The 11,369-nt window shown below is 46.1% G+C and overlaps 1 long non-coding RNA gene across 1 annotated transcript; it reads right to left on the reverse strand.

The window, feature by feature from the left end:
• Positions 1-5,365: 5,365 nt before the first annotated feature.
• Positions 5,366-9,004, reverse strand: LOC121817906 (uncharacterized). Its single transcript, XR_006058004.2, has 3 exons — positions 8,553-9,004; positions 8,280-8,417; positions 5,366-7,235 (listed from the first exon to the last, which is right to left on the reverse strand). It is a non-coding gene; the product is annotated as an uncharacterized LOC121817906 (long non-coding RNA).
• Positions 9,005-11,369: the final 2,365 nt, after the last annotated feature.

Below are 11,369 nucleotides of genomic sequence, written 5' to 3' on the forward strand. Positions count from 1 at the left end.
GGAGCAAGTGTCTTTTAATTTCATGGCTGTAGTCATTGTCCACAGTGATTTTGCAGCCCAAGAAAATAAAAGCTGTCTCTGCTTCTACATTTCCCCCATCCATTTGCCATGAAGTGATGGGACCAGATACCATGATCTTAGTTTTCTGGATGCTGAGTTTCAAACCAGGCTTTTTACTCTCCTTTTTCACCTTCATCAAGAGGTTGTTCATCTTTAGTTCCTCTTCCCTTCCTGCCATTAGAGTAGTATCACCTGCATATCTGAGGTTGTAGATATTTCTCCTGGCAATCTTAATTCTAGCTCTTGATATTAATACTTACAGTTTAGAAAAGAGATTTCTAACTGACAATCCTTGGGCCAAATCCAGACTTCAGGTTTTATTTAGCACTCATGGTTTTGTTTCCTTGTTTTTGATTAGTTCCTGACCTTTTAAAAGGGAGAGGTTTCTCACGGAAATTCAGGTTTATAGTTTCTCTTGAAAAATGGGAAATGTTTGACAAAACAAGGTGACCGCTTGGCAGAGTTGCCCTGTAAGCAGGACAGCTCACTCCATGGACCACTCATGCCTCTGAGGCCAAGCCTGTTATATTTAAAGGGACCTCTGAGGCCCTGCGTGCACTGGCCTCTGCTTACCTCTGTAGCTCATCTGCTCCTGCCCTCCCCTCTCAGCCTCGTATTTCTCAAAGGCACCATATTTAGGCTGACCAACTAGGACCCTTTTGAAAGTGAAGTGTGTTCGTTGCTCAGTCGTGTCTGACTCTTTGCAACCCCATGGACTATAGTCCAACAGGCTCCTCTGTCCAAGGAATTCTCCAGGCAAGGATACTGGAGTGTGTTGTCATTCCCCTCTCCAGGGTATCTTTCCAAACCAGGGATTGAACTCAGATCTCCTGCATTGCAGGCAGATTCTTTACTATCTGAGTCACCAGGGAAGACTTGAAAGGGAATGTGATTAGTAATTACATTGGGATTGAGGCCGCAACATGATCTACTGGGACAGATCAGCATGTATCTGTGTTCCCCCATACTCTCTCTCAGTCCCAGTCTTTGCCCACACGGCACGAGACTCACTTTCTTAGGACAAGATCTGGAACCTGGAACAAACAATTGCTAAATATATGTGTTGAGTGAATGAACGAATAGGCCTGGATTACCCAGCTTCCTGTTCTCAAGCTCTCTACCAGGAGACAGAGCTCTCAAAAAATCTGTTCCCCAGACTTTCCTGGTGGTCCAGTGGTTAAGTGGCCTGTCAGTGCAGGGGACACGGGTTCCACCCCTGCTGCAGGAAGATTCCACATGCTGCAGGGCAACTAAGCCTGTGTGCCACAACTGCTGAAGCCCGCGTGCCGTGCAACAAGAGAAGCCACAGAAATGAGAAGCCCGCGTACTGCAACTACGGAGTCGCCCTGGCTCACCGCAAACAAAGGAAGTCTGCGTGCAGCAATGAAGACACAAAGCAGCCAAAAGTAAGTAAAACCTGTTTTCCTGCATTCTAATACATTTCTTCAGGCTCATATAGTACCTGACTATATGCGCGTGCGTGTGTGCTTAGCTGCTCAGTCGCGACCCCATGGACTGTAGCCCATGAGGCTCCTCTGTCCATGGGAATCTCCAGGCAAGAAAACGAGTGGGTTGCCACTCCCTTCTCCAGGAGATCTTCCCCAGCAAGGATCAAACTCAGTTGTCCTGCATTGCAGGCGGATACTTGACCACCTGAGCCACGAGGGAAACCCTACTATATGTGGCCACTTCACATTTCCGAAACAGAGAGACTGAATTCACAAATGGACAGTGGGTAGACACAGAACTCTGACCCCACAGTCTGTAGCAACCGGCTTAAAAAACTCACCCATCATCTAGAGGGACCAGTTCAGGAAGCCAGCCTGCTACCTGTCCGTCAGACTAGACAGTCATGCCATCTCACCTCTGTGGGCTGCAGCCATGGCTGGGAACTGAGGGCTGACCATGGAGCATCTAGATGGGAGTTGCAATGGTCTCTTGAAGAGAAATTCAGGAGATAAGGCTTATCACCGACACTTCAGACCCAACCCCTCTTACTTAGACCACCTCATTCCTGCTCTTTCTTGTTTCCCAATGGCAGGTTTTCATTTCCCCCCTTTTTTTCCCCACAGAATTTTGCTATAAATGAAATATGAAGATTTTGTTTTTATTCCAGCAAAATCTCTTGTCAGCTGTGAAAGTTTGAGCAAAGACAATCCTTTTGCTTTCTGTTTTGTTTTGTTTTGTTTTGTTTTGTTTTTTTGCCAGTGCACGAGTGCCCAGCTTCTTCCTCTTTCTTCACTCATCCTTATCTTTCTGGCACTTTCCTCCTCCACCACGTGCGTGTTTGCTGTGTCCCCTAACATCCTTCTATTCCTCCACTTAATTGCGGTAGCCTTAACTCAGCCTAAACATATTGCTGTTTTATCCCAAGTTTGCCCCCAAATTCAAGTTAGTCTGCTTCCTGGAAAGGCTGCTTCTGGCTTGTTCAGAGGCAGCTTTCTGATTTTTCCAATTACTGGACAGGCCTCAGGGGGATCTGGGCTGAGCACTCGGTCCATGAACTTCAAATCTGTGCAGATGCCACTGGTGTGCACCCTCCAACCCGACCACCCATCCATGGGCAAATTGCCTGCCCTTCCATTACTCATCCATCCACACACCCAACAGTAGGGCCTCCTCCAGTTCTGATCCCCATCCTTGGCGAGACAGGGAGAAAGAGCATCTTCTCTCAGTTCCCAGCCAGAGGGCATCACCTTTGATTCTCCACAAAGGAAGACAGACTGGGAACCCTCCCCTCCCCATCAGCTAATAGCAACTGCAGCATCAGAGGGAAGCAGTGCTATTTTCCTCTCATATAACTGAGCTGCAGCAGTGACTAGGGTTAGGGTTAGGGTTTGGGTGAGGATGAGAGTGAGTGAATGAGCGAAAGTCGCTCAGTCATGTCCGACTCTTTGCCACCCAATGGACTATACAGTCCATGGAATTCTCCAGGCCAGAATACTGGAGTGGGTAACCTTTCCCTTCTCTAGGGGATCTTCCCAACCCAGAGATCGAACCCAGGTCCCCTGCATTGCAAGCGGATTCTTTACCAGCTGAGCCACAAGGGAAGCCTAGAAGGGGAACTGCTACAGATTCTTTTCAAGGGAACTCATTCCCTTTTCCCTTGCTGAGAATCAGTGCTGCCGCTTCTTCTTTTTAATGATTTTTTTTAATGTGGACCATTTTTTAAAAGTTTTTGTTGAATTTGTCATAATATTGTTCTGTTTTGGTTTTTTGGCTACCAAGCATGTAGGATCTCATCCCCTGGCCAGTGATTGGACCCACACCCTCTGCACTGGAAGGTGAGGGCTTAAACACTGGAATGCTGGGCAAGGCCCAGCACTGCCTTTCTTTAACTTCATGCATGCATCAGACATTGATGGGGTACTTCCTGGAAGAGCACAATCCCTTCATTGAAGAGGTCTAAAGTCCCCATTTCAGTCCCTGGCACATCAAATTATTCCTTTTTTTGATCTAAGCTTCTTCTTCTGAGAAGCAGAATTAACCACTTTCTCCAGGTCACTCTGAAGTCTAGCAAAACTTCTATTTGAATGCATCAGACTACTATCTCCCCTGTAGGGTATGATCTCTTTGAAGGCTGGCTCTCTTTCCTGTGTGTTTTGCTTCCCCAGCAGCCGACCTGCAGCCTGAATCACATGAGCAGCTCTGATGTATGGGATGAATGGCTGAGTGAAACAGTGCTACCCAGGCTGGAGGTCGGGGAGAGAGAAGGGAAGTGACATTATCAGCAATGTGGGGAAACCTTCAGCATCCTGAAACCTGTCTTCACCTTGTACTAGCTGGGCAAACACTAGCAAATGACTCAGCTTCTCTCTGCCTCACTTCTGCATCTGTGAAATGGAGTAATAGCAGCCCCGTTCACTTCGGACTGCTGTGAAGATTCAGTGAACTAATAGATGGAAAGTGCTCAGTGGTATAAATAATCCACTGGAAAACTGCACAGAAGACCTAAGTAGACATTTTCCTGAAGGAGATATATAAATGGAATACTGGCATGTGGAAAGATAGTCAACATCACTAATAATCAGAAAATGCAAATCAAACCCACAGTGAGATTTCACTTTCCACTTGTCAGAATGGCTACTGCTAAAAAGACAACAATTAAGTGGTGAGCAGGATGTGGAGAAAAGGGAGCTTCATGCAGTGTTTTTGCTCTTATTGTGGGTGGTGGGAAGGTATATTGACACCTGGAAAACACTATGGAGGTTCCTCAGAAAATTAAAAACAGAACTACTAGGTGATCCAGAAATTTCACTTCTGGGTATTTATCTCAAGAAAACAAAAACACTAATTAAAAAAAAAAAGCATCCCTACTTTCACTGAAGCATTATCTACAATAGTCAAGATACAGAAACAATCTGTGTCCACCAACAGATTTATGGATAAAGAAGTGGCATATATATATATGTATATAATGCCAGTGGCCTGCTGCTGCTGCTGCTGCTGCTGCTGCTGCTGCTGCTGCTGCTGCTAAGTCACTTCCGTCGTGTCCGACTCTGTGTGACCGCATAGACGGCAGCCCACCTGGCTCCCCCATCCCTGGGATTCTCCAGGCAAGAATACTGGAGTGGGTTGCCATTTCCTTCTCCAATGCATGAAAGTGAAAAGTGAAAGTGAAGTCGCTCAGTCATATCCGACTCTTAGCTACCCCATGGACTGCAGCCCATCAGGCTCCTCCATCCATTGGATTTTCCAGGCAAGAGTACTGGGGTGGGGTGCCATTGCCTTCCCTGCAATGGAATGCTACTTAGCCATAAAAATAATGAAATATTGTCATTTGTGACAACACCAGTGGACCTAGAAGGTATTATGTTAAGTGAAATAAGTCAAAGACAAAAACTTGGTGATTTCACTTGTATGTGGAATCTAAAAAACAAATGAACAAACATAACTAAACAGTAACAGAGTCCTAAACACAGAGGACAAACAGGTGGTTGGCAGAGGGGAAGGAAATGGGAGAGAGAGAAATAGGTGAGAAAGATTAAGAGGTGTGAGCTTCCAGTTGCAAACTAACCGAGTCATGGGTGTAAAATGTACAGTGCGGGTGGTATAATCAATAACCTTGTAATATCTTCTTATGGTGACAGATGACAACTAGACTTCTCATGGTGATTATTTTGATGTATAGAAATATCAGATCATTATGTTTTGTTCCAGGCAGGATAGTATTATAGGTCAATTACACTTCCAAAAAGAAACAGATAAACTCAGAAAAAGAGATCAGATTTGTGGCTACTACTAGAGGCAGGGAGTAGGGGCTGGGGAATCAGATGAAGGTAGTCAAAAGGTACAAACTTTCACATAAGTATTATGGGATTTTATTTTTTGGTCCTGCAGCAGGGCATATGAGATCTTAGTTCCCCAACCAGGGATTGAGCCCGTGACGCCTACATTGGAACTGTGGAGTCTTAACCACTGGACCAAGTCTTAGGGATGTAACGTACAATGTGATAAATATAATTAACACTGCTGTATGTTATAAATGAAAATTGTTGAGAGTAAATCCTAAGAGTACTCGCTACAAGGAAAAATTTTTTTCTACATCTTTAATGATGTACGTACATGAGATGATAGATGTTCACTAAGCCTCTTATGGTCACCATTTCATGATGTACAGTAGTCAAATCATTACACTGTATGTCTTAAACTCACACAGTGCTATGGGTCAATTATATTTCAATAAAACTGGGAAAAAAGTTCAGTTCAGTTCAGCCGCTCAGTCATGTCCGACTCTTAGCGATCCCATGAATTGCAGCACGCCAGGCCTCCCTGTCCATCACCAACTCCCAGAGTTCACTCAGACTCACGTCCATTGAGTCAGTGATGCCATCCAGCCATCTCATCCTCTGTCGTCCCCTTCTTCTCCTGCTCCCAATCCCTCCCAGCATCACAGTCATCAGAGTCTTTTCCAATGAGGTGGCCAAAGTACTGGAGTTTCAGCTTTAGCATCATTCCCTCCAAAAGAAATCCCAGGGCTGATCTCCTTCAGAATTGACTGGTTGGATCTCCTTGCAGTCCAAGGGACTCTCAAGAGTCTTCTCCAACACCACAGTTCAAAAGCATCAATTCTTCAGCGCTTAGCCTTCTTCACAGTCCTACTCTCACATCCATACACGACCACTTGAAAATCCATAGCCTTGACTAGACGGACCTTTGTTGGCAAAGTAATGTCTCTGCTTTTGAATATGGTATCTAGGTTGGTCATAACTTTTCTTCCAAGGAGTAAGCATCTTTTAATTTCATGGCTGCAATCACCATCTGCGGTGATTTTGGAGCCCCCCCCAAATAAAGTCTGACACTGTTTCCATTCTTTCCCCATCTATTTCCCATGAAGTGATGAGACCAGATGCCATGACCTTTGTTTTCTGAATGTTGAGCTTTAAACCAACTTTTTCACTCTCCACCTTCACTTTCATCAAGAGGCTTTTTAGTTCCTCTTCACTTTCTGCCATAAGGGTGGTGTCATCTGCATATCTGAGGTTATTGATATTTCTCCTGGCAATCGATTCCAGCTTGTGCTCCTTCCAGCCCAGCATTTCTCATGATGTACTCTGCCTATAAGTTAAATAAGCAGGGTGACAATATACAGCCGTGACGTGCTCCTTTTCCTATTTGGAACCAGTCTGTTGTTCCATGTCCAGTTCACACTGATAGAAATGTTAGGATTATCAGAGTTCCTTTGTTCTGCCATCAAGATGTTATTACCTGGGACTCCCCTGGTGGTTCAGTGGTTAAGAATCCACCTGCCAATGCAGGGCACACGGGTTCTACCCCTGGTCCAGGGAGCTCCTACATGCCGTGGAGCAACTAAGCTTGTGCACCACAACTACTGAGTCCACACTGCAGAGCCTGAGCTCCGCAACAGAGAAGCCACACAATGAGAAGTCTGTGTACCACAAGCAAGGGCAGACCCCATTCACCACAACTAGAGAAAGCCCAAGCACAGCAACGGAGACCCAGCACAACCAAGATGTTACTACCCTATGCCTGCTTCTCTCTTCTACGTCCCACGCTTTGCAGGCATTGGCTAAAATCCTCCATTGATCCAAATCTTCCATCACACTGGAACTCCATGCCCAGGGATCCAGGAGTGTAGGGAGAACCAGAGGCTTTTGAAGAGAAGCGTCTTCCTGACGGGGCTTCCTAGTTGGCGCTAGTGGTGAATCCGCCTGCTAATACAGAAGACGTGGGTTTGATCCCTGGGTTGGGAAGTCCCCTAGAGTAGGAAGTGGCAACCCACTCCAGTATTCTTGCCTGGAAAATTCCACAGAGGAGCCTGTTGGGCTTATAGTCTATGGGGTCACAAAGAGTTGGACACGGCTGAGCAATTGAGCATATGTACACACAAATACACCTTCCTGAGTAGCTACGTGCCTGTGTGTGTTTCCACACGACAGAATTCAAATAAATTCTGTTCTGAGAAAACTCAGGAGTGAGGTAGACAGGTGTTCTTTTGAAGACAGAGAAGTGAGATGGATTGTTTGCAGCAAGAGGAAAGACTGAAACTATGGAAAATCCGGTCAAACCCTGTGGGCGAGCATAGGGTAGAAACACATGAGAAATCTGAGGGTTTCTGCCCACTACATTTCTGTTCTCTTATTTCCATGGGAAAAAAAAAAAAACTCAGGAGACAGACTGCAGATTATTCAGTTCCACTTAGCTCGGACAAATCAGACCTGAATTAAAACAGCTTTTGTCCTGGTTTCTCTAACCCACTCCCCACAACCACCTCCATCCCCCACCCATACATGATAGATCAGATGCAGCCTCTCCTACCCTACCATACTTCTGGAATCTTCTTCAGCCCCTCTGAGCTCAGAGACAGAGCAGAAACTTATGGAGTCAGAAATGTCAGCAGTGGGAAGGCTGGCTATTCTTCAAACCTCCCCAGACCACCCCTCTGCCCTTGACTGCCTGCCCTAAGTTTGACCAGGACTCTGAACACCCTGGGGGAGCCAAGTGGACAAAGCTGGATGTGACTGACTGCACTGAAGAGATGAGTAACTGGGCTGCCCACCCCTTCCTTGCTTATATCATCCCCTTTATGGTCATCCTTTTTTCTGGAAATGTCAAAGTCATGAATCATTGAAATGGGGCTTTGAGTTTTAGACACCCTAAGGTCTTGGCTGGAGTCTCATAGCCCTCATCTGTAAAATGGGTGGGTTGAATTAAAGACGCATTCTGTCCTACAGTTTTATGATCCAAGTCTTCCTTACCAAAGGCAAGGTACCTTATCTTGGCTCTTCTCTGAAGCATCATGGAAGTATGTGAGCAGAGTGAGAGAGGGGATGGAGTCTTACTGGTCCAGGATTCTTATCTTATCCATCCTCACCTGTCCAGGGTGAAATCCATGTCTAAGGAAAGAGAGGGACAGTAAGGTCAGGTTCAAGAGTGAGGTAAGAAATGAGAAGTCTCTGAATCTGGCTACAGAGGCTGTTGGTGACCCTGGAGTGAGTGGTCCCAGGGCAGTGGGAGAGGGACTCACTTACCTCACTTCAAAGAGGCCAGCCTTCTTTGAAGGCTGGTGGCCTCTGTCCATAACACTAGCCCGGAGTCTCCCAGACTTCTGGTTTGAGTCATTTCCGGTTGTCTTTTATCATCTTCAGGATCTGGGCCACTTCTCTTTTCTCTTTGTTGGGTTTTTCTGCCACCATTTCCTTCTTGGAATTGAACCCCCGCACCCTTGCTCACTTGCTCTCAAATTTCGTTCATGGCAAAAAATTCCAGGGGGCTTCCCTGGTGGCTCAGTGGTAAAGAATCCATGTGCCAATGCAGGAGACTCAGGTTCAGTCCCTAGGTAGGGAAGACCCCTTGGAGAAGGAAACGGCTACTCTCTCCAATATTCTTGCCTGGGAAATCCCATGGACAGAGGAGCCTGGCGGGCTACAGTCCGTGGGGTTGCAAGAGTCAGACACGACTAAGTGAATAAATGACAACAACCCTCACTCACTCACTCTCAAATTTTCTTCATCGCCAAGAATTCCAGGGCCCTTCTCCAGCCATATTTTGTCTGAGGTCTCCCCAGGGCTGCTCCTCTCTCTGGGTGATATTGCTGCCCCCGGTCCCTCCCCCTTGCCCTGGGACCACTCACTGCAGGGTCACCAACAGCCTCTGTAGCCAGATTCAGAGACTTCTCATTTCTCACCTCGCTCGTGTCCCTTGACGGCAGCCTGCGAAGTTGTTCACACTCCTCCTCTCCAGGCTGCTTTTTCGCTGTGTCCCTCTCTCTCTCTCTCTTTTCTGAAGATTTTGTTAACGTGGACCATTTTAAAAGTCTTCGTTGAATTTGCTACAATATTATTTCTGTTTTATTTTGTAAGATTTGTTTATTTATTTATTCATTGGCTGTGCTTGGTCTTCGTTGCTGAGCGGGCTTTTCTCTAGCTGCGGTGCAGGCGCTTCTCGGGGTGGTGGCTTCTCTTTTGGTGGATCACGGGCTCTGGAGCATGCGCGCTCAGTAGCTCAGTAGTTGTGGCACATGGGCTTGAGTAGCTGTGGCCCAAGGGGCTTAGGTGCCCCACGGCATGATCTTCCCGGACCAGGGATCGAACCTGTTGTCCCCTGCATTGGCAGGATTCTTAAACATTGGACCACCAGGAAAGTCCTATTTCTGTTGTTCACATTCTGATCTTTTGGCTGCAAGACATGTGGCATCTTGGCTCCCTGATCAGGGACTGAATCTGCACACCTTCCGTTAAACACTGGACTTCCAGGGAAGTCCCTCTTCTCCTTTTTGGACACTTTCCTTCCCAACCTTCTTCAGCTCCTTGTGGCCATCAAGGGTGTTTTCCTGGGACCCAGGCCAGGCCCATTTTTCTCCTTCATTTTCACTCCCATCAGGATCTCACCCAGCACTTCTGCTGATGGTTCCAGAACTCGTTTCCAGCCCAGGCTTTTCTCCCAGATCCAGGCCCACACACCCTTCATGATGTGGCGGCTTCTCCACTTGGGAAGCCTGCTTACCTAACACAGTAATCATCATAGCATAGTAAGCTAAGGCTTCCCTGGGGGCGCTAGTGGTAAAGAGCCCGCCTGTCAATGCAGGAGACCTAAGAGAAGCAGGTTTAATCCCTGGATTGAGAAGATCCCCTGGAGGAGGGCATGGCAACCCACTCCAGTATTCTCACCTGGAGACTCCCCATGGACAGAGGAGCCTGGCAGGCTACAGTCTATTGGGTTGCAAAGAGTCGGACACAACTGAAGTGACTTATCACTCATGCAACAGTAAGTTGCTGCTGCTAAGTCGCTTCAGTCATGTCTGACTCTGTGTGACCCCAGAGACGGCAGCCCACCAGGCTCCCCTGTCCCTGGGATTCTCCAGGCAAGAGTACTGGAGTGGGGTGCCATTGCCTTCTCCGAACAGTAAGTTAACCATCAATAATAAAAGTTCACAAATACTCTTCTGAGCATTTTCACACTTACTAACTCAACTGCCCCAACAACAATAGGAAGTGTGTATTTTTATTATCACCTCGTTTTGCAGAGGAGGAAATGGTCAGAGAGAGGTCAGAAGAACCTAAACTTCTTTCAACTTAAAAAATTTTTATTTTTTTTTAGTTTGTATTTTTATCAAAGTTATTCATAGGCACAGTCAAATTGTTTCACAAGCTTTGCTATGAAAAATAGCTGTTCTTTATCCTTCCCCTCCACACCTTCCTCTCTGGGAGTAGTCATTTTCAATGAAAGAGGCCAAACTTTTATTTTTAAATTTTAATTTGCTTTTATGATTTTCAAAAATGTATTGGCATATAGTTGACTGACAGTGTTGTGTTAGTTTCGGCTGTACAGCAATGTGAATCAGTTATACATATATCTACTCTTTAAAAGATTCTTTTCCCACATAGGTCATTACAGAGTATTGAGAAGAGTTCCCTGTGCTAAACAGTAGGCCCTTATTAGTTATCTATTTTATATACGGTAGTGTGTATATGTCCATCCTAGACTCCCAGTTTATCCCTCCCCACCCCTTCCTTTACCCTTGGTAACCCTAAGTTTGTTTTCTACATCTGAGACTCTATTTCTGTTTTGCAATTAAGTTCCTTTGTACCTTTTTTTTTTTTTTTGGATTCCATTATATGAGTGATAGCACATGATACTTGCTTTCCTCTGTCTGACTTCTTTCATTCAGTCTGACCATCTCTAGGTCCATTCATGTTGCTGCAAATGACATTTCCTTCTTTTTTATAAACCCAAACTCTTAGAACAACATATTTTGGTTCCCTTAACACGGAAGTTGGCTGCACCCCCCCACCCCTCCCCCTCCAGCTCAGGGACTGTCATCAGCGTCCACGCCTTACGGACCAGTC

This window comes from Ovis aries, chromosome 24, assembly GCF_016772045.2.
Source record: "Ovis aries strain OAR_USU_Benz2616 breed Rambouillet chromosome 24, ARS-UI_Ramb_v3.0, whole genome shotgun sequence".
In the NCBI taxonomy this organism is placed as follows: Eukaryota; Metazoa; Chordata; class Mammalia; order Artiodactyla; family Bovidae; genus Ovis; species Ovis aries.